The sequence below is a fragment of the Lissotriton helveticus genome, chromosome 1_1, assembly GCF_964261635.1.
Source record: "Lissotriton helveticus chromosome 1_1, aLisHel1.1, whole genome shotgun sequence".
Taxonomy (NCBI): Eukaryota; Metazoa; Chordata; class Amphibia; order Caudata; family Salamandridae; genus Lissotriton; species Lissotriton helveticus.
The window spans coordinates 186929932-186953770 of record NC_136057.1 but is presented as its reverse complement, the minus strand read 5'-3'; positions in this window follow the sequence as shown (position 1 = coordinate 186953770).

The following is a 23839-nucleotide window of genomic DNA, read 5'->3' as shown; positions in this document are numbered from 1 at the left end:
TGTTTGTTTGTTTCCTTACAGTTATCAATGGTTGTTGACTTTCTTTCGCCAATGCTCGTTCATTTGCATGTACCAATGTTTGTTTCTTTTCCTTAGCCTATGCTTGTTTGCTTGTCTTCGCCAGTGTTTGTTTGGCCTTCGCTAATGCTTGTTTGGTCTTCGCCAATGCTTGTTTGGCCTTCGCCAATGCTTGTTTGGCCTTTGCCAATGCTTGTTTGGTCTTCGCCAATGCTTGTCTGGTCTTCGCCAATGCTTGTTTGGCCTTCGCCAATGCTTGTTTGGCCTTCGCCAATGCTTGTTTGGTCTTCGCCAATGCTTGTCTGGTCTTCGCCAATGCTTGTTTGGTCTTCGCCAATGCTTGTTTGGTCTTTGCCAATGCTTGTTTGGTCTTCGCCAATGCTTGTTTCTATTATGTTCGCCAATGCTTGTTGCTAAATTCAGCTCGCCTGACTTCAAAATGGCCGCCTACAGTTCGCACAGGGAGGATGTCCCAAAAGTTGCCTGACTCAAAGATGGCCGCCGTAGTTGTCTGCAGGCTCTACTTTCTCTCTCTTCATTCGACCCTGTTTCTTCCCACAGGACTCACCAGCAGCTGTTTTCAGGAGCAACACTGTAGTGTTCCAGTTCGGGCCTAGGTGACAGGCAGCACGGGACACACATGTATAGTTGGTGGCTAGTACATTACTTGACCACGCCCAGCGCCCTGGGCCTTTTATTAACTCCTCACGTTACCCACGCTAACGTCGGTCTGAACCAACTGTCCCCTCACGCTAGAGGGGTAAACTTAGGGGAAACAAATGGGAGGGGGCGTGCGCTGCAGTGGTACGTTCCACAGTCAGCGACACTACATTCCTCCTTTACCTAGGGATAAAACAAACGGGAATACAACAGTACACAAAAATCTTCTCATGGTCAATAGGGGTACTGCAACGATCATGACAGGATATAGTTCACAAAGTTCGTCAAATGTCTCTGGTGCAGTCTCTGATAGAAACATTACAGGGGGGGTACAAATCAGAACAGTCTTACTTTATTCTCGGCGGGGTCAGCCATCTCGGACAGTTCAGCGCCAACACTGGGCCACAAAGTCGCGATACCTCTGGGAAGGTTTTGGGCACGGGCGTAGACTGTATCTCGTTTGGCTTCGCCCTTCTGCCGCAGCCAGGGACTGGTCGTCTGTCTCTCTCTCGTTGACACAGGGGTCTTCTGCTGCTCCTTCTGGCTCTTCCTCCCTCGGAGTGAGGTCACAGGCTTGGCTCGCCAGAGTGTCTGTATCAGTTGGCTCCGACGGTCTGCACCGGGGGGTCAGACGCCAGTTGTCTGATTCCAGGTCTTCTCCTGTTTCGGGTGTCTTTTTAAAAAACAAAATGTTCCTTGTCACTGCTTCTCCATTTCTGACGGCGGTGACCATTGTCCCGTTTATCTCCGTTACTTTCCAGGGATCCAGCTCAAATGGCAGACGGAATTTTCCACCAGGATGGCGGTCTTTTACTAGGACCATGTCCCCAACTTGGATCGGGCTGTCTGCTGCCTTCCGTCTACGGGACGCTTCCTGGTTGTTCTTGGTGCGCTGTTCCATGGACGGATTCTTGGGGACCGGGGCTAGCTCCCACAATGGGTGGTGTGGAATGGTGTCAGCTATGGCCCGGTTGAAAGAGAGTCGGCTTGGAGATACTCCTGTGGTGCAATGTGGGGTCAGGCGATACTCTCGGAGAAACTGATAGATTGCAATTTGAATTGTCTTGTTCAGAGTCCTCATCAGCCTTTCGACCTCACCATTGGCTTGGGGCCACCTTGGGGTTATCCGTCTGTGTTTGATGCTGTGGCTCTGCAGGTATTCTGTGAACTCCCTGCCGTTGAATGGGGGTCCATTGTCAGTGCGGACCTCCTCCATGAGCCCATGGGTGGCGATAATTTTCTCGAACTTCGGAATCACCTCAGATGCTGCTGTTGACGTTACAAGTTCCACTTCGGGATAGCGAGAGAAATCGTCCACCACCACGAGCATGTATCGGCCTCCGGGGAGACTGCCAAAGTCTGCTCTTACTCGTACCCACGGGGATGTTGGCCCTTCTTCGGTGATCAGTGGTGCTGGAGGGTTTGGTAGGCTCGTCGCTAGGCACACTGGGCAGCTTTGGACTACCTCCTCGACGGCCTTGTCGAGTCCTGGGAACCACAACTTGCTCCGGAGTCTGTTTTTGGACTTGACGATCCCTTGGTGCGACCCGTGGGCCAGTAACGCAGCTTGTTGGGTGAGGCTGTTGGGCAGTACCAGGCGAGGGCCTCTCAGGAGGCATCCTTCAGCTGAGATGGATAGCTCATGTCTGACTTGGTACAGGGCTTTCAGGACCGCCTGGGCGTCTGGGGTGCGGAAAGAAGCTGGGCTTTGTAGCGCCTTCCAATCGTCCAACTCTAGGGCGCGGATCGCTATTTGGATGCAGTCGTCATTCTTGGTGGCACTCGCCACCTCCTCCAGGGACATCGGCCGCGGTCGTGACCGTTCGACGATCAAACGGACGTATTCTTCTGTGGCAGCTGCTTCGGCTGCTTCAGCATCGGTGACGGGATGGGCATGCCTTGATCGATAATCCGCCGGGTTCCGTGTGCCGGGCCGGTACTCCACTGTGAACTGGAACTCCTGCAGCTGTAATACCCACTTTTCGATTCTCGGGGGTGGACGAGAAGATGAGCCTTGGAATAGCAGTATGAGGGGCTTATGATCGGTGATCACTGAGAAAGGGTGTCCGTAGAGGTATATATGGAAGTGGCGGCACCCCCATAGAATGGCGATAGCCTCCCTTTCGATCTGTGAATAGCGTTGCTCGGTGGGTGTCAGTGTACGGCTAGCATATGCTACTGGGGCCCACTCTCCGCACGCTTGTTGTTGCGACAGGACGGCCCCAAGGCCTGTGGGGCTGGCATCCACTAGCAGCTGCGATTCATGTTGCGGGTTGAAATAGGCCAGAGTGGTGTCTGCTGACAGGGCTGCTTTTGTCTTTGCAAACGATTCTTGTTGTTCCGGGCCCCACGTCCAGGTGGCATTTGACTTCGTGAGGTCGCGGAGGGGCCCTGTCAGGTCGGACAGGTCCTTGATGAACCGGCCGCAGTATGTCACCATGCCTAGGAAACTGCGGACAGCCGTGACGGATGCGGGGGCTGGTGCATCGTGTATGTCCTTAACTTTCTCTGGGTCAGGCCCTACTCCTTGTCGGAGAACTTATACCCAAAGAAGCTGATGTCTTTGCGGAGGAACTCACATTTGTCTCTATGTAGAGTCAGGCCTCGCTCTCTCAGCCGGTTGAACACTGCCTGGAGGCGTCTGAGGTGCTCCTATAAGGTCGGGGCGTGTACCAGAATATCATCGCTCACATTGAGCACGCCGTCGAGGCCTTGTAAGACGTTGTGAATGATATTTTGAAACACTTCAGCTGCACTTGATATGCCGAAGTTAAGTCTAGTGTACCTCCACAGGCCTGCATGGGTAGAAAAGGTCGTGATCGGGCGAGAGTCAGGATGAAGGGGAATCTGATGGTACCCCGACCTCAGGTCCATCTTGGAGAACCACTTGGATCCTGCGAGCTCCCCGATGATGTCGTCGATGGTCGGCGTCAGGTGACGCTCTCTCTTAATTGCAAGGTTGGGGAGGCGCATGTCCACACATATCCTTACGGCCTCAGGCTGCTTTGGTTTTTTCGCAACCACAATGGGGGATACCCATGGTGTGGGTCCCGTCACACGTTCAATGATGCCGGCTTGTTCAAGCATCCTCAACTCGGCTTCGACCTTGGGCCGGAGGTGAAAAGCGATCCGTCTATGCCGGAGGGCTACTGGGGCCACTGACTGGTCGATGTGGAGTTGGACGGGGGGTCCTCGTAAGCATCCGATGCCTTCGAACAGCGAGGAATGCTCTGAAACTAGATTGTCCAAACCTTGGGCTTGCACTGTCAGGGCAAAGTGTATGAGCCCGAGCTCTCGTGCTGTTCTGCAACCAAGAAGGAATCCTGATCCTTCTCGGGAGACGTAGATCTTCGCCTGTAGCTGTGTTGAGTCGTGGGACACAGCTGTCCGGAATACTCCGCACAGGCGCAGGGGGTCTCCGGGTTCCATAGGCAAACACCTGCACTCTTGTGGGGTGGAGCGCTGGAGCATTTTCGAGGCTCTGGTAGACACTGGCGGCCATGAGATTTATTGTTGCGCCCGTGTCGATGAGGGCTCTGATTGTTTGGTCATGTACTCGGACGGTGCACATCGGTTCGGCTGAGGACATGGCCGCTAAGGTGTTGAGCATGCGCACCACGTGGACGGACGCAGCGTCCTCTTCATCGTCGTCCATGTCGCTGCTCGTTGGCGTGTTCGGCAATGGTGCCATCTGGCGCACTTTCCTGGGCGGAGCACTCTGCTTCTTCCTTTGCGACGAGAGACAAACGCTCGCAAAGTGGTTGGCTTTGCCGCACGCACTGCAGATCTTGCCTTGGGCAGGGCAGGCGCCTTTGTGGGGGGTGGCACCTCCACACCACATGCACGCTGTATTTTTCACGGATTGGGCCGGCTTTGGCCGTCCTTTCCTGGGGGGTCTCGTCCGGTCATCAGCGGGTTGTGATTTCATGGTACACACCGGTTCCGTCTTGACCGTTACCGCCGGTTTTGTTTCCATGTGGGCAGCACGGGCCTTGGAAAGTTCTTTAGACCGCCCTAGGGCCAGGATGTCGCGCATGGATATGGCGTCCGTTTCCAGCACCCTCTCTCGCAGTTTCAGGGAGGCGCACCCCTGGATAAATTGGGCGCGAATTTCATCCTCCGCATCCGGGAGGGTGCACGTGCTGGCTAGCTTCTTGAGCCGAGCGTAGAATACATCTACGGATTCCTCGGGGAGTTGCCTCGCTTGGCGAAGCAGGAAGCGCTCGTAATCCGCGCTGTTGAAGGGCTCAAAATACTTCGTGATGGCATCCCGCAGGGTCTTGTACGTGTGGGGCGGGGCACCCTCCGTAATGTCTTTGGAGATGTCATGAATAGCTTCGCCTCCCAGGTGTAGCAGCATGGCGCGCTGGCGTGTCACCGCGATGTTAGCCGCGACCAAGTAGACCTCAAGCCGCTCCACCCACTTCTTCCACCGGGTGGCCTGAGAAGGGGGGCTTCCGGTGACAGTAAACGGTTCCAGAGGCGGAATGTTGGCCATGATGGACCAGCGAAACGGGCACTAGCAGCTTGCAGACAGGCGCCAGGCACAGCGGAAGACTTGCTGGCAAGCAGGAGGACACCAGGGCATGCGTCCACGAGATGTGTGAGGAATTGCAGGGCAGGCGACACTCGCAATGCATGGTGAATGGCAGCCCGGCTGTGTAGCGCGTCCAACACGTGGCGCGGGGTGCGCACAGCGCATGTGCGGGCTCCTCGGAGATTCACCGGGACCGGGCCCGGCCGCAGAGATGGGACCACAGGGCAGCAGGCAGCGGGCAGACACTACGGGGGTACCTGGCAGCGACGCTCTGGGCCGCGGAGCGGCGAATGACTGTAGGCGGCTGGAGCAGCTGGGCGGAAGCACACCGGGCACTTGCAGCACCGAAAGGGGGTCCGCAGGCAGGCCAAACGGAGACGCTGAGGTGAGCCACGGCGGGCTGTCGGCAGCACGGGAGGTGCCGGGGCTGCGTCGCACGCGCTGCAGGCGTGGGGGTGTAGGCGGTGGCTGGAGGGCACGCAGGGGCCGGAGTTACAACCACCTCGTCGCCAATGTAGTGTTACAGTGCGGGCCTAGGTGACAGACAGCACGGGACACACATGTATAGTTGGTGGCTAGTACATTACTTGACCACGCCCAGCGCCCTGGGCCTTTTATTAACTCCTCACGTTACCCCGGATGGACAACCTTGCAAGTATTGCTGATGTTCACATTGCGATATTTACAAGGCTGCGCCAGCATTTTAGCACACGTTAGGGGCGGGTGATTCATATCGCCCGACGCCCTAGCCATGTTGATTTTTACCACGGGCAAGAAGATTTAATGTCTATTTTGTCCGATGGACAAGCAGACATTAAATTGTGTTAAAATATGGGCTTTGGGCACTCTGGGACTCACAACCAATCAGAAAGGCCTGAGACGCTTTTGAGGCCTCTGATTGGCTAGCAGCCCATGGTTCTAGCCAGTGATTGGCTGGGGGACTGAAACGTCAGTCTCGACAAGTTGCAGTCTACGTAATCTGGTGTCTCTCTTTCTAAATATCAATGGGGTGGATGTGCAGAACCATGAGGAAGCTGTCTCCATTTCAACACTAGATGGCAGCACAAATAGCTCGCTGCTGGGGCGCCACCTGAAACCGAGGTGAGTAAAAAGTGTAGCATTAATGTTACCAGGCTAATGCAAAGTGAACTTGCGGCATCAGGGCCACAGGAATATAGTTAACTTTATCCTCTCTGCTTGCAAAGGAAACAAGCATTTGCAATGCAATAGTTCTCGCATTAGACTCGAGAAAACAGAGCGCGCTAACTTGGGGTTTGGACCGGACTGTTCTTTAAGTGGAGCTCAGCAATGCAACTACACAAATTATATTAAATTTGCCATTAAAGAATTGTACCGGCTCGTAAACATGTAAAATTCCCGCGCTAAGTATCTCAGCAATACCACACGGTAGCATTAAAGCAAATTAATAGTTTTATCTCGTATTGTCCTTGTCAGCTGGTGGATTGTAAAACTGGTGGGGCAGATAGGTGATTTGTATTCATTTCCTTTAGGGACAGAAGTTGCAATCAGTTACCTGCACACAGGCCCGGACTGGCTACAGGGCAGTTGTGTGTGCTGCCGTGCTGGGGCTAATTTCGTTGATGGGGACCTGCGTGTGCAAAACGAAATTAGTTTTGCTTTTTTTTATTTCAAGTCGCCTGCAGGTCCCCATCAACGAAATAAGCCCCCACCACAGAGAAATTAACCCCTAGCTCGGCAGCACACACAACTGCCCGGAAGCCAGTCCGGCCCTGCCTGCACAGTGCCTGATTGAAGTCGTCTACCTTTTGCCCGGAAAAGAATTGAGGTGGTGATTAGTGAGCCTCTGTATGTTGTTATGTAATATATGTAAAGACGAAGAGATGTTGAAATTCCAGTGTCCCGAACCAATCACACAGCGCAGACACTCATTCATTGGGGGGCAAATAGAGTGTGGGCCTCACATTTCACACAATGTGACATGAGTTAACAGTATCTGTCTCATTCTCTCTCCTTCGCATTATTTTTCTCTCATCAGCCAAAATGTCATGCTCTCTTTCCTGCTATTTTTCGGGAACATGTGCCTGTGTAACCACATTTTAAAATAACTGCTTGGCTTGTGAGGATCCTGAGTGCTGCATGAAAGCTTCCGTCCCATCTCGCTGTTACCCTGGCCGGCAAAGTTGACAGAGGCCCATGTCAATCTGGCCCTGTCAGAACATCTAGCTCGGACCAATGCCCTCGACCCCACACAGAATGGCTTCCGTGCTGGTCACAGCACGGAGACCGCTCTTCTTGTGATGGTGGAACATCTGCGTGCAAGGTTGGATGCTGGTCAGACGGCGGCGCTGATATTGTTAGATCTCAGCGCCGCCTTCGACACGGTATCTCACAGCATCCTCCTGCATCGGCTCGAGGAGATTGGTATCAGTGGTTTGGCGCTGCAATGGTTCCGCTCCTTCCTGGACAACCGCTCCTTCTGTGTTGCCATCCCTCCCTTCACGTCCAGTTTCCAGCCTCTGGCCATGGGGGTCCCGCAAGGGTCCTCGCTGAGTCCCACGTTGTTCAATCTTTACGTGAGACCGCTGGCTGATGTCGCGAGGCAGTGGGGCCTAACTTTGGTCTCATATGCCGATGACACACAGCTGGCGGTTACTCTCAGCAGGGATGCAGAACAAGATGCCCCCAGGTTTCAGTCTGGACTGAAGGCAGTGGCTAACTGGTTGACAGGAAACTGTCTCCAGCTTAACGCCACGAAAACGGAGGTAATGGTTGTCGGGAAGGGAGTGGAGCTATGGGGCGATCAGTGGTGGCCTTCTGAGCTGGGCACCACTCCGACCCCGGTGTCGGAGGTGAAAAATCTGGGGGTCTGGTTGGACGCTGGCCTTACTTTTGTAGGGCATACCAAAAAAACTGCAGCCTGTTGTTTCGGTCTGTTAAGAGGATTAAGACCTGCTCTTAAATTCTTCGACGCCCCAACTGGACAGCTTGTAGTCCAGGCAACCATCATCTCTCGTCTGGACTACGCTAGCTCTCTCCTGGCTGGGGCCAACCAGGCTGAGTTAACTCGCCTGCAGCGGGTTCAAAATGCTGCGGCTAGAGCCATTGTTGGCCTACCCAGATTTTGCCCGGTGGCGAATGTCCTCCGCTCCCTGCATTGGCTCCCTGTAAGGAAGCGTATTCTTTTTAAGGTCCTTTGTTTGACCTTTAAAATCTTAAGAGGTATCAGCCCCGAAATTTTGTCCAACTGCATCTCTTTCTATGTCCCCACCCGCAGTCTTCGATCCCAGGGCCAAGCACTTGCTGTGGTCCCCAGATTTAGACTCAGCCGGATGGGGGGTCGTTCTTTCAGCGTGAAAGCTGCACTAATTTGGAACACCCTCCCAGTTGAAATCCGTTTGCTAATAGACCTGTTGTCTTTCCGGAGAGCTATTAAAACATTCTTGTTCTAGCTGTCCCTTTTAGGTTTTATCTTTTCCTGTTGTGTTATGTTTCTTCTGGTCTCTGCGCCGGGACGCTCCTTGGCTGGAGTAGCTGTTGCGCATAATAAATTAATATAACATAACATATAACATGAAGCCACGTGCTGCCAGCGCCTCGACCCTGTCTCTTCCTACTCAAAGCCCCCTCCTAAGATGTTTCTCGCATCTCATTACTTGCAGCTTAACTGTTTGACTTGTATGGATCAAACCACACCAGTCCAATCAGAGGACGCCTGTCACCCTCCCCCTTTTGTACATTACATGCCGCATGTTCGGGGAGCACATTGTCTGATTTCTTCCAGGAGACCCCAAAGAAAAGCATTTCCGCCTATTGCTCTAACGTCATTTGTGATAATTTACGAGCTACGACGGCATTGGTGCAATTCATTTTATAGCATTGAAATTTGGGCAATTTCCCCTAACACTCACCTGGCACAGAATATCCTGCATGTGGGCTACACAGGAGGCATGCCGAGTTTTCAAGAGACTCCCCAGCACTCTGTAGTAGCAGTCCATGAGCTCCCAGTCACGAGACGGCTCGCAGCAGCCGAACTCCGGTACTTTATCATAGTGAATAGTGCCAACATCGGGCCCATACCCCAGCCCGCTAACTACAAATTCCTCAATAACTGACACCACACAAAGTTTTTGTTGGAGAAAGTTGTTGCAGCTTTATTTGCATAAACATTATGCCAATTTATTGGGTTATTATACGGACGATCCAGGGTCAGGCCGCCCCTCGCAACCCGCCCACCTGATGAGCCATAAACCCCCTGTGGTATTAACCGCGGGGTGTTAATGTTGGGGGAAGGGCTATCCCCTCCCCCCGGCGGACCTCCAGTCCACCCCTTAATCATGCCCCTCCCCACTACGGGGGGCTGAGCGTTGCAGGCAACCGGAAGTGACATCACTAGGGACCCACCAGTTCCCAACACTAGAGCGCTCGCTGTGGTCTCTGCCATCATGTGGCACTAAGGGTGGCCGCCCACGTAGGTGGCCCCCTTCGATGGCCTGGGGCAGCCTGTCAACGTACTGCTTTCAGTCTTGGAACCCGCACACCGTGGTTATAATCTAGCTTTAGCAAGTGTAATTTTGCTCTAAAACGATTCTCTCTCTCCCTGTTGCTCAGACTGTGTGTCATAAAAAAACTGAAAAATATCAAACTGAACTGTTCATGAGTGCACTACCCAGTAATTCCCCAACCACTAGTCCTTGCAGCCTCTTCCCAGACTCCATGCACAGAAATCGCTCAAGTTAGGGTGTTCCTGCTGTTATAAAAATGTTCTCTGTAACCACCCCCCCTGTTGGTCCAGTGAGTTAGACTACATCAAATACTAAACATGCAGTAAAGATACCAACAACTCCACACTTCCTTGCGCTAATACACGCTCACATGCAGTCTATTGCTCACATTCTCCCCCTCTCCCCCTTGTCCTCTCCTCCTCTTTCCCCCTCTCTCCCTCTCCTCTTTCCCCCTCTCCCTCTATCCCTCTCCAGCTGGTCCATCAACCCTTCAAACTAGCAATCTGGCTTTGGAGCCTGTGTCAGGCACATTTCAAACAGATCACAGAAGAAAACACTCCGCAGCCTGCTGACCTAACCCACTGGGATCGGAACAAGTGAACTGCAGTTGTCTCTTTACCTTGTATGTGGTTGCAGGTTCAAAAGCCCACTGTTGTGATGGTATGTTTCTTTAATGTTTATTAGAACTGTACTATGCAATGGAATCTCGTGTAGTGTTCTGAACTTAGTAGGAATGTCGTGACTTCATTATACTGTTACCTGCTCGTTATGCTGCATGCACTTTTATCTCCTGAACTACGAGTTAAATAAATACTTTACACCACTTCCTGGATGCCGTCTTATTGATGAAGAGGTCACTACAGATTTTGAGAGATGGGCACAACGTGTAATTTCAAGTACCACGACGATTTCTCCTTCTGTTTCGAAATTCAACTTTAAACCTTCGTTTTCGTCTCAACTCTAATTGTGAGTAACTCAGGGGAATTATATCTTGAAAGCACCCCTTCTTCATATTCGTTTGTGGATAATTACAACGTTGTGGCTCCAACGTTCATCGTGTATGAACTTTGCAACCTCAAGACTGTATTTAAAACGGTTACCCTCGCGTGTACATTCACCATTGACTATTTTCAAAAAGAAAAGGGAAAAGTCCGACCGTATGTTAATGAAAGTCTGACTGCTTTGAGAAAATATTTGCTGACTCTAACATCTTCACCCTGCAATTCAGTTTATTAGCGTTGTGTATCTTTTAAATAAGAATTAACGCTTACCGAATGCACGAGTGTCTCGCTCTCAGCAGTTTTGAATCACGCAGCAGCGACGCTTTGGAGAACTGAATTCTACGCACGCTTACGTGATTCCTTCTACAATTCATCGACGTTTGTAAGCGTCATCACGCTCTCCATTGCCCTCTTGTGGTTGCTAGGACAACGCAATCACGGAAACGAAGAGCGTTTTCTCCGGTCTACATTTGGGTATTTATGACTTTCTTTATCTGAAATTTCGAGCGCTTTCAGCGGAAAACAAATCGGATAGCGCATTTTACATGAAGTTTAACATTTTTCTTCTTCTTTTCAAGTGCATGCAGCAGGAAATTTATTCCTGAAGCCCATTCTTTTCGTTCTCTTTTAAGGTAAAAGACATTATCAATATTTTCAATATTTCAGCATATATTCATCTTATTTTGTGACAAATTTTTTTTTCAAGATGTCTGTTGAAGCTACTCCTTCAAGATCCAAACCCACCAGGAGATGCAAATAGAGACACCCATCTATCGTACTTACAAATTAATTCTCCTAAAGAGTTTTTATCAATCCCTGGAGAACCAGTTGTGTCGTGGTTAGACTGGAAGGAGTAGTTTTTGAATTATATAGCGAATTTGGAAGATGTCAATGGCGTCTTCACTCCTGAAAGAAAAAAAAGAATGTTACTGTACTCTTTAGGTCCTGAAGGTCTTCGCATTTTTAATGAAATGCACAAACATCAAAGTGCGGAGGGAGATTTGGATGTTTTTAAAGCAGCTATTGTAGATCTTGATGATCATTTCTCTCCTGTAGTTTGTATTGCCGTTACCAGACATTCTTTTTTCCACAGGAAACAACAAAAGCACGAGTCCATAGAAGAATATGTGTCTAGTTTAAAAAAATTAGCTGCTAAATGTAAATTTGCACAGTTGCATGACGATTTAATTAGAGACCAAATTGTCATGTACTCTAAAAATAGAACTCTACAAGAGAAATTGTGGGTGGAAGGTGATAGTTGCTTGAAGGATATTATTGCTTTAGTGAAAAAAGCTGAACTTTCAGAAAGGTGTGCCAAAGTCACTCTTTCACAGGATAAAAAGGAGGAGGTGGTTGGTAAGATTGTGGAAAAAAAAAATTTCTACACCAATCAGAAAAAATTTGAAAAAAAGAAACCCAATAGTTTTGACAAGAAAAAGTATGAAGGCAGGGAACAGAAAACATTTAGTAATGTTGTGTGTTACAGGTGTGGCAGTTATGCACATTCTGCCACTTATGAAAGATGTCCCGCCAAAGCTGCCAAGTGTTTGGAATGTGGTTTGATTGGTCACTTTTCAAGGGTTTGCAATCGCAAAGCTAAGCAAAAACCGAAAAGCAAGATAGCTTGTGTGCAAGAAGATAGTGATAACAATTCATCTTCATCGGAGAATGAGTCACATGTTAACCTTATAAAAAGGAAAAATGTAGTAGTAAACATTACAGGGTCTTCCTCTTCTAAACCATTGTGTTTGGTTTCAGTGGGAGGTATTGTTGTCCAGATGGCTGCGGATTCTGGGTTCCCTTACACAATTGTCTCACAAGATGTTTGGAGGAATCAGTTTGTTGACAAAATAGGACCTTGGTTAGAAACCAATGACGTGTCCGCTGAAAGCTACACTGGAAACGACATTGATTTCTTGGGTTTTAGAACCTTGATCTTTCGTTTTAAAGAGAGGAAAGCAATTGGGAAGCTGTACGTTGCAAGAGTTGGTCCATCTGTCTTAGGGTGGAAGGACCAGAAGCTTTTAGATATCATTCTTAATCCCAACAGCAAGGAGCAGGTTTTAATCTCCTGTGAATCTGAGGACACAAAGAAGTGGGTACTTAAAGAATTTCCTGAAGTATTATCGAATCAAATGGGGAAGTTGAAGGGTTTTACTCATCAAATTCATTTAAAAGAAGGAGCTATTCCGAAAATTCATAAGGCTAGAAACATACCTTTCATAATACGAGATGAGGTTAAGGGAGAATTGGATAAAATGCTAGCAAATAAAGTTATCGAACCAGTTGAAGCGGCTGAGTGGGTTTCTCCATTGGTCGTAGCCCGAAAATCCAATGGCAAGGCCCGCTTGTGTGTTGATTTAAGGTATTTGAATAATAACATTTTAGTAGATCAGTTTCCTCTCCCTAGGATTGATGAAATGCTCTCTTTGACACGAAATGCAGAATGGTTCTCAACGCTTGACTTATCAGCTGCTTATCATCAGGTTGTTTTGGATAAGAAAAGTAGGCATCTTACATCCTTCTGTACACCTTTTGGCTGTTTTAGGTTTAAGCGAATGCCTTTTGGGTTAGCATCAGCCGCTGCGGTGTTTCAGCGGATGATGTCTAACTTATTCAGTCATATTCCTGAAGTCATATTTTTTCAGGACGATATTTTGGTCATGGGGAAAGACAAAACACAGTATGACACCATCCTTAGAGAGGTCTTAGAGATACTCAGGAGCAATGGATTGGTGGCAGAAAGAACTAAGTGTAAGTTTTCAGAGAGGTCTCTCACATATTTGGGGCATGAGATTGGCACTTTCGGTATTAAGCCCAAGACGGAGTTAGTCGAGGCCATTCTCAAAGCAGCTGCACCCAAATCGAAGGATGATCTGCGATCCTTTTTGGGCTTAGCAGAATTTTATGCGAAATTTGTTAATAATTTTTCACAAAAGACGTATGAAATGCGCCTTTTGATGAAAAATAAGGTAACGTTTGAATGGAGTGATGCTTGTCAACAAGCGTTTGAAAACATAAAAAGAGATATTGCACAAGCACCGACGTTACAGGGTTTTGATCCTCATGCTGCATCTATTATAACCACTGATGCGAGTGCTACTGGTATTGGCGGTGTCCTTACACAAGTGTCCAGTTCTGGGAATGAGGTAATTATAGCTTTTGCCTCTCGTTTATTATCTCCTACTGAAGAAAAGTATTCGGTCATAGAACGAGAGGCATTAGCATGTGTATGGGCCATGGAGCACTATAGAAAATTTGTGTGGGGAAAGAAATTTTTGCTAAGGTCCGATCATAAACCTTTGACAAAACTTCTCACCACTGAGGGTCTGTCCAGAGCATCTGCAAGAATTGCTAGACTATCAATGAGGTTACAGGATTATGTGTATGATGTACAGTATGTTCCTGGTACAAAAAATGTCATAGCGGATTTTCTAAGTAGATTTTCCTTACCACTTAAGGAATTAGACAATGATCCATGGAAAGATTATTGTGTAGCTGGTGTGTTTGATGATGTTCCTGGCCTTTCTAAACAAGTTTGGCAGAAGGAATACCATGATGACACAATTTTGCATGCAGTCAAGGACAAAATCGTTAATGGATGGTCAAACGAAGCTAAGGTTGATCCAAAATTGAGGCCATTTTGGGAGGTGCGAGATGAATTAAGTGTGGAGATGGATTTTGTTTGCAGGGGAGGAAGGATTGTACCTCCTTCAGGCATAAGAGACAAGATTATTGATATAGGCCATGAAGGGCACCCAGGAATCTCTCGTACCAAGAGAAACATAAAGGTCTTGTATTGGTGGCCTAAGATTGATGTTGATATAGAGAGAAAAGTTTGTGAATGTTTCAGTTGTGAAAGTGCAGACAAATCCCAGAAGACTTTAAATCCTCCTTTGTCGTCCCTAGGATGTCCGAATTTGCCTTGGGAGTGTGTTGCGTTAGATATTCTTGGACCTGTCTATTGGCAGGATGGTTCTTTGAGGTACATTTTGGTATTAGTTGACCTTTTTTCTAGATGGTTAGAAGTGGAAATTGTTCATACTGTGGACACTAAAGCGGTAATTGGGTTTCTGGAAAGGTGTTTCTTAAAAGAAGGTTTTCCAGCTTCAATTTTAACGGATAATGGCGTCCAATTCAAGTCTGAGGCTATGAGAGTATTTTTGGGCAATATTGGAATTGAACAGAAATTTACAGCACTGTATCATCCTAGGGGTAATTCTGTTGTTGAAAGGGTGAACAGAGTTATTAAAGGAGTTTTACAATTAGCAAAAAGAGCTAATAAGATTTTTGAGGATGAACTTAACAAGCTTATCTGGTCTTATAGGATAACTATTCATGACACTGTTGGTGAAAGTCCGTTTGGTTTAATGCGTGGAAGATTTTCCCACTGCAAAATTAATCCAGGCTGGATGGGCAGAAGCAAAATATATGATTGGGATGTGGATCAAGTTAGGCACTCCATTAGTATCTCTCAAGAGAAAAATAAGGAGTTCTTTGATAGCAAACATGGTACTAGAGAAGTGTTGGTGAAAGTTGGGCCAGAGTCAAATCCGGAAGAAAATCAGGAAAATTGGAATCCAGATTTTCGGATCCCATGCTTATCACTAAGGTTATGAAGAATACTGTTCAATTCGAGGATGGAAGCATTCACCACATGAGTCGCATAGCTTTAGCTAAGGCTGGTTTTTTTCAAACGATGGTGAGGATAGTTGTAGAGATTATTGGTGGTTAAATGCTTTTTCAAATTTAAAGGAGGGGAATGTGCAGGGTGTTGTTGAGCCTCAGCCTCCTGATTGTGCAGTCTTGCCCGGGATTAGCTCATCAGAGCCTGTGAGGGGAAATGGTTCCCTTGAACCCCTTTGTCTTGATGCGAACACAATGGGTGGTCCTAGTTCTGATCCAGAAATTCCTGCAGATGTAATTTCAGATCTTCCTTCTGTTGAAGTGACACGCAATGCTGGGGTTACAAAGTCTAGCAGTTTTGGCAGGCCTATTCGTATTCCTAGCAAATTTGATGATTTTGTGCCTCTGTAAATATTTATTTATTTCCTTTCTTTTGTGTTATAAAGAAGGGGGATGTGTGGTGATGGTATGTTTCTTTAATGTTTATTAGAACTGTAGTATGCAATGAAATCTCGTGTAGTGTTCTGAACTTAGTAGGAATGTCGTGACTTCATTATACTGTTACCTGCTCGTTATGCTGCATGCACTTTTATCTCCTGAACTACGAGTTAAATAAATACTTTACACCACTTCCTGGATGTCGTCTTATTGATGAAGAGGTCACTACACCCACCAAACTACCATACTTGTATCTATCTATGGCACGTAGGTTACAAACCGATCACTGCAGCAGACTTTCGACCTCATTGGCTGGCCTATCTGGAACGGAGGCTGTAATCAGAAAGCGTCACAGTGGCCTGTGATGTGATCAGACTTTTTCAAGCTCTATTTAGGCAAAGAGCCCTCGGTGCTTGGGTATCTTAGAGGTACATAAAGAATGTTTCGACTGTTGTCCTCTCCCCTATTGCCTCATGCCCAGCCAAAAACCCCACTCCATGCCTGCACTCGCCCATCCACATTTTTTTATTCTGACTACAGAAATAATTTTCTGGGGATCTCAGGGTCATAATCCCTCATTGTTACTGGTTGATTGTCACCACTAGGTGGCATCAAAGCGTCCAGGCAGGTCTCTGCAGATACACAGCTGTTTCATTGCCCCTTCCACCTCCGCTGACCAGACCCTCCTTCAGCTGGAACCCAGTGGCATCTCAGGGGCTTCCACCTCACCCCGAGCCACTCAAAGGCTGGCACGGCTCTTTTGACAGTTTGATGTTGTCTCTGGTGGAGTTCAGGGGCTGCCTGTGGCTAGTATCAGAAATCTGCAGCAAAACGTGCACAGGCATCTGTGCACAGAGATGCATCTGCAGTCTGGGACGGTCTGTCAGCGATTCGTTCCTGCTGTGCTAAATGTTCATTGGTTGGCCAGTGCAAGAACTAATAGAGGTTTCATAATGTCTCACTGATTATCATAACTTTCATTTCAATTAAAGCTGTCCACGTGACATGTAGTTTACCTTGAAGGTGAAAGACCATAAAAACTTAGAGAATATATATTGATATATATATTGATAAAGCCTGCTGAGCAGGCGAAACGCGTCTCTCTTTCGTTGCGGGGTCGTGGGAGACATGAAAAACAATAAAGAAGCCTGATCCATACATACCTCGAGTACGTGCCTCTTCTTCTCTGAAGCAGGATTGTTTTCTTTCATATATATATATATTCACTGAAAAAACCATAGGTTATAGACCATATATAGTTAGGAATTAGCATTTACAAAACCTTGAAAATTCACTGAAAAAACCATAGGTTATAGACCATATATCGTTAGGAATTAGCATTTACAAAACCTTATTTTACTCACACAAAACCATTAAAATTCCATATATAGTTAGTTTATTTATTTTATAATTACACTTGATTAAGCGCACAGCTACCTGGAGGTTTCCCGGCGCTAACAATATATCGCGCACCCGCAATCCACTGCTGATGATGTCACATATTACATCATTCATGACATGGTCAGTGACATCACTGATGACATCACTGATGACATCTCAAATGACATCACTGATGACATCACTGATGACATCATCCAGTGACTGTGTGTTTCTGTAAAGTTTAAATATGTTTTACATATTGAAGAATGAGTAGATGTATAAGTGTCTGGATGAAGCATTTAGTAGGTGGGTGACTGACTGTATGAGTGAGTGATTAAATGTGTCTCACTGAGTGCATGGGTTAGTGACTAAACTGTCTTAATTTGTGCATTATTATGTCTGTTGTTCTGTAAACTGCTGCATGTGTTGATCAGTAGCTATATGAGTAACTATATGGGTTATTAATTGATTGTCCAAGTATTTGTATGGGAGACTGAGTGTATGTGTGGCTGGCTGGGAGATGTGTGACTCTGTGCAGATCAATATGTACTTGTATCAATGATTGTATAAGAGAGTAAGTATGTGTTAGTATATGTTTGAAAATGTAAGGTACTCTATGTTTAACTGTATAGATTAGAAAATGGAAGTGTGATTGATTCTTTACAGGACTGACTAGGTGTGTGAGTAACTCCATGGATGAGTGGCAGAGTGTGAGTGTCTGTATAGGTGTACGTAGATCTTCGCCTGTAGCTGTGTTGAGTCGTGGGACACAGCTGTCCGGAATACTCCGCACAGGCGCAGGGGGTCTCCGGGTTCCATAGGCAAACACCTGCACTCTTGTGGGGTGGAGCGCTGGAGCATTTTCGAGGCTCTGGTAGACACTGGCGGCCATGAGATTTATTGTTGCGCCCGTGTCGATGAGGGCTCTGATTGTTTGGTCATGTACTCGGACGGTGCACATCGGTTCGGCTGAGGACATGGCCGCTAAGGTGTTGAGCATGCGCACCACGTGGACGGACGCAGCGTCCTCTTCATCGTCGTCCATGTCGCTGCTCGTTGGCGTGTTCGGCAATGGTGCCATCTGGCGCACTTTCCTGGGCGGAGCACTCTGCTTCTTCCTTTGCGACGAGAGACAAACGCTCGCAAAGTGGTTGGCTTTGCCGCACGCACTGCAGATCTTGCCTTGGGCAGGGCAGGCGCCTTTGTGGGGGGTGGCACCTCCACACCACATGCACGCTGTATTTTTCACGGATTGGGCCGGCTTTGGCCGTCCTTTCCTGGGGGGTCTCGTCCGGTCATCAGCGGGTTGTGATTTCATGGTACACACCGGTTCCGTCTTGACCGTTACCGCCGGTTTTGTTTCCATGTGGGCAGCACGGGCCTTGGAAAGTTCTTTAGACCGCCCTAGGGCCAGGATGTCGCGCATGGATATGGCGTCCGTTTCCAGCACCCTCTCTCGCAGTTTCAGGGAGGCGCACCCCTGGATAAATTGGGCGCGAATTTCATCCTCCGCATCCGGGAGGGTGCACGTGCTGGCTAGCTTCTTGAGCCGAGCGTAGAATACATCTACGGATTCCTCGGGGAGTTGCCTCGCTTGGCGAAGCAGGAAGCGCTCGTAATCCGCGCTGTTGAAGGGCTCAAAATACTTCGTGATGGCATCCCGCAGGGTCTTGTACGTGTGGGGCGGGGCACCCTCCGTAATGTCTTTGGAGATGTCATGAATAGCTTCGCCTCCCAGGTGTAGCAGCATGGCGCGCTGGCGTGTCACCGCGATGTTAGCCGCGACCAAGTAGACCTCAAGCCGCTCCACCCACTTCTTCCACCGGGTGGCCTGAGAAGGGGGGCTTCCGGTGACAGTAAACGGTTCCAGAGGCGGAATGTTGGCCATGATGGACCAGCGAAACGGGCACTAGCAGCTTGCAGACAGGCGCCAGGCACAGCGGAAGACTTGCTGGCAAGCAGGAGGACACCAGGGCATGCGTCCACGAGATGTGTGAGGAATTGCAGGGCAGGCGACACTCGCAATGCATGGTGAATGGCAGCCCGGCTGTGTAGCGCGTCCAACACGTGGCGCGGGGTGCGCACAGCGCATGTGCGGGCTCCTCGGAGATTCACCGGGACCGGGCCCGGCCGCAGAGATGGGACCACAGGGCAGCAGGCAGCGGGCAGACACTACGGGGGTACCTGGCAGCGACGCTCTGGGCCGCGGAGCGGCGAATGACTGTAGGCGGCTGGAGCAGCTGGGCGGAAGCACACCGGGCACTTGCAGCACCGAAAGGGGGTCCGCAGGCAGGCCAAACGGAGACGCTGAGGTGAGCCACGGCGGGCTGTCGGCAGCACGGGAGGTGCCGGGGCTGCGTCGCACGCGCTGCAGGCGTGGGGGTGTAGGCGGTGGCTGGAGGGCACGCAGGGGCCGGAGTTACAACCACCTCGTCGCCAATGTAGTGTTACAGTGCGGGCCTAGGTGACAGACAGCACGGGACACACATGTATAGTTGGTGGCTAGTACATTACTTGACCACGCCCAGCGCCCTGGGCCTTTTATTAACTCCTCACGTTACCCCGGATGGACAACCTTGCAAGTATTGCTGATGTTCACATTGCGATATTTACAAGGCTGCGCCAGCATTTTAGCACACGTTAGGGGCGGGTGATTCATATCGCCCGACGCCCTAGCCATGTTGATTTTTACCACGGGCAAGAAGATTTAATGTCTATTTTGTCCGATGGACAAGCAGACATTAAATTGTGTTAAAATATGGGCTTTGGGCACTCTGGGACTCACAACCAATCAGAAAGGCCTGAGACGCTTTTGAGGCCTCTGATTGGCTAGCAGCCCATGGTTCTAGCCAGTGATTGGCTGGGGGACTGAAACGTCAGTCTCGACAAGTTGCAGTCTACGTAATCTGGTGTCTCTCTTTCTAAATATCAATGGGGTGGATGTGCAGAACCATGAGGAAGCTGTCTCCATTTCAACACTAGATGGCAGCACAAATAGCTCGCTGCTGGGGCGCCACCTGAAACCGAGGTGAGTAAAAAGTGTAGCATTAATGTTACCAGGCTAATGCAAAGTGAACTTGCGGCATCAGGGCCACAGGAATATAGTTAACTTTATCCTCTCTGCTTGCAAAGGAAACAAGCATTTGCAATGCAATAGTTCTCGCATTAGACTCGAGAAAACAGAGCGCGCTAACTTGGGGTTTGGACCGGACTGTTCTTTAAGTGGAGCTCAGCAATGCAACTACACAAATTATATTAAATTTGCCATTAAAGAATTGTACCGGCTCGTAAACATGTAAAATTCCCGCGCTAAGTATCTCAGCAATACCACACGGTAGCATTAAAGCAAATTAATAGTTTTATCTCGTATTGTCCTTGTCAGCTGGTGGATTGTAAAACTGGTGGGGCAGATAGGTGATTTGTATTCATTTCCTTTAGGGACAGAAGTTGCAATCAGTTACCTGCACACAGGCCCGGACTGGCTACAGGGCAGTTGTGTGTGCTGCCGTGCTGGGGCTAATTTCGTTGATGGGGACCTGCGTGTGCAAAACGAAATTAGTTTTGCTTTTTTTTATTTCAAGTCGCCTGCAGGTCCCCATCAACGAAATAAGCCCCCACCACAGAGAAATTAACCCCTAGCTCGGCAGCACACACAACTGCCCGGAAGCCAGTCCGGCCCTGCCTGCACAGTGCCTGATTGAAGTCGTCTACCTTTTGCCCGGAAAAGAATTGAGGTGGTGATTAGTGAGCCTCTGTATGTTGTTATGTAATATATGTAAAGACGAAGAGATGTTGAAATTCCAGTGTCCCGAACCAATCACACAGCGCAGACACTCATTCATTGGGGGGCAAATAGAGTGTGGGCCTCACATTTCACACAATGTGACATGAGTTAACAGTATCTGTCTCATTCTCTCTCCTTCGCATTATTTTTCTCTCATCAGCCAAAATGTCATGCTCTCTTTCCTGCTATTTTTCGGGAACATGTGCCTGTGTAACCACATTTTAAAATAACTGCTTGGCTTGTGAGGATCCTGAGTGCTGCATGAAAGCTTCCGTCCCATCTCGCTGTTACCCTGGCCGGCAAAGTTGACAGAGGCCCATGTCAATCTGGCCCTGTCAGAACATCTAGCTCGGACCAATGCCCTCGACCCCACACAGAATGGCTTCCGTGCTGGTCACAGCACGGAGACCGCTCTTCTTGTGATGGTGGAACATCTGCGTGCAAGGTTGGATGCTGGTCAGACGGCGGCGCTGATATTGTTAGATCTCAGCGCCGCCTTCGACACGGTATCTCACAGCATCCTCCTGCATCGGCTCGAGGAGATTGGTATCAGTGGTTTGGCGCTGCAATGGTTCCGCTCCTTCCTGGACAACCGCTCCTTCTGTGTTGCCATCCCTCCCTTCACGTCCAGTTTCCAGCCTCTGGCCATGGGGGTCCCGCAAGGGTCCTCGCTGAGTCCCACGTTGTTCAATCTTTACGTGAGACCGCTGGCTGATGTCGCGAGGCAGTGGGGCCTAACTTTGGTCTCATATGCCGATGACACACAGCTGGCGGTTACTCTCAGCAGGGATGCAGAACAAGATGCCCCCAGGTTTCAGTCTGGACTGAAGGCAGTGGCTAACTGGTTGACAGGAAACTGTCTCCAGCTTAACGCCACGAAAACGGAGGTAATGGTTGTCGGGAAGGGAGTGGAGCTATGGGGCGATCAGTGGTGGCCTTCTGAGCTGGGCACCACTCCGACCCCGGTGTCGGAGGTGAAAAATCTGGGGGTCTGGTTGGACGCTGGCCTTACTTTTGTAGGGCATACCAAAAAAACTGCAGCCTGTTGTTTCGGTCTGTTAAGAGGATTAAGACCTGCTCTTAAATTCTTCGACGCCCCAACTGGACAGCTTGTAGTCCAGGCAACCATCATCTCTCGTCTGGACTACGCTAGCTCTCTCCTGGCTGGGGCCAACCAGGCTGAGTTAACTCGCCTGCAGCGGGTTCAAAATGCTGCGGCTAGAGCCATTGTTGGCCTACCCAGATTTTGCCCGGTGGCGAATGTCCTCCGCTCCCTGCATTGGCTCCCTGTAAGGAAGCGTATTCTTTTTAAGGTCCTTTGTTTGACCTTTAAAATCTTAAGAGGTATCAGCCCCGAAATTTTGTCCAACTGCATCTCTTTCTATGTCCCCACCCGCAGTCTTCGATCCCAGGGCCAAGCACTTGCTGTGGTCCCCAGATTTAGACTCAGCCGGATGGGGGGTCGTTCTTTCAGCGTGAAAGCTGCACTAATTTGGAACACCCTCCCAGTTGAAATCCGTTTGCTAATAGACCTGTTGTCTTTCCGGAGAGCTATTAAAACATTCTTGTTCTAGCTGTCCCTTTTAGTTTATCTTTTCCTGTTGTGTTATGTTTCTTCTGGTCTCTGCGCCGGGACGCTCCTTGGCTGGAGTAGCTGTTGCGCATAATAAATTAATATAACATAACATATAACATGAAGCCACGTGCTGCCAGCGCCTCGACCCTGTCTCTTCCTACTCAAAGCCCCCTCCTAAGATGTTTCTCGCATCTCATTACTTGCAGCTTAACTGTTTGACTTTATGGATCAAACCACACCAGTCCAATCAGAGGACGCCTGTCACCCTCCCCCTTTTGTACATTACATGCCGCATGTTCGGGGAGCACATTGTCTGATTTCTTCCAGGAGACCCCAAAGAAAAGCATTTCCGCCTATTGCTCTAACGTCATTTGTGATAATTTACGAGCTACGACGGCATTGGTGCAATTCATTTTATAGCATTGAAATTTGGGCAATTTCCCCTAACACTCACCTGGCACAGAATATCCTGCATGTGGGCTACACAGGAGGCATGCCGAGTTTTCAAGAGACTCCCCAGCACTCTGTAGTAGCAGTCCATGAGCTCCCAGTCACGAGACGGCTCACAGCAGCCGAACTCCGGTACTTTATCATAGTGAATAGTGCCAACATCGGGCCCATACCCCAGCCCGCTAACTACAAATTCCTCAATAACTGACACCACACAAAGTTTTTGTTGGAGAAAAAAGTTGTTGCAGCTTTATTTGCATAAACATTATGCCAATTTATTGGGTTATTATACGGACGATCCAGGGTCAGGCCGCCCCTCGCAACCCGCCCACCTGATGAGCCATAAACCCCCTGTGGTATTAACCGCGGGGTGTTAATGTTGGGGGAAGGGCTATCCCCTCCCCCCGGCGGACCTCCAGTCCACCCCTTAATCATGCCCCTCCCCACTACGGGGGGCTGAGCGTTGCAGGCAACCGGAAGTGACATCACTAGGGACCCACCAGTTCCCAACACTAGAGCGCTCGCTGTGGTCTCTGCCATCATGTGGCACTAAGGGTGGCCGCCCACGTAGGTGGCCCCCTTCGATGGCCTGGGGCAGCCTGTCAACGTACTGCTTTCAGTCTTGGAACCCGCACACCGTGGTTATAATCTAGCTTTAGCAAGTGTAATTTTGCTCTAAAACGATTCTCTCTCTCCCTGTTGCTCAGACTGTGTGTCATAAAAAAACTGAAAAATATCAAACTGAACTGTTCATGAGTGCACTACCCAGTAATTCCCCAACCACTAGTCCTTGCAGCCTCTTCCCAGACTCCATGCACAGAAATCGCTCAAGTTAGGGTGTTCCTGCTGTTATAAAAATGTTCTCTGTAACCACCCCCCCTGTTG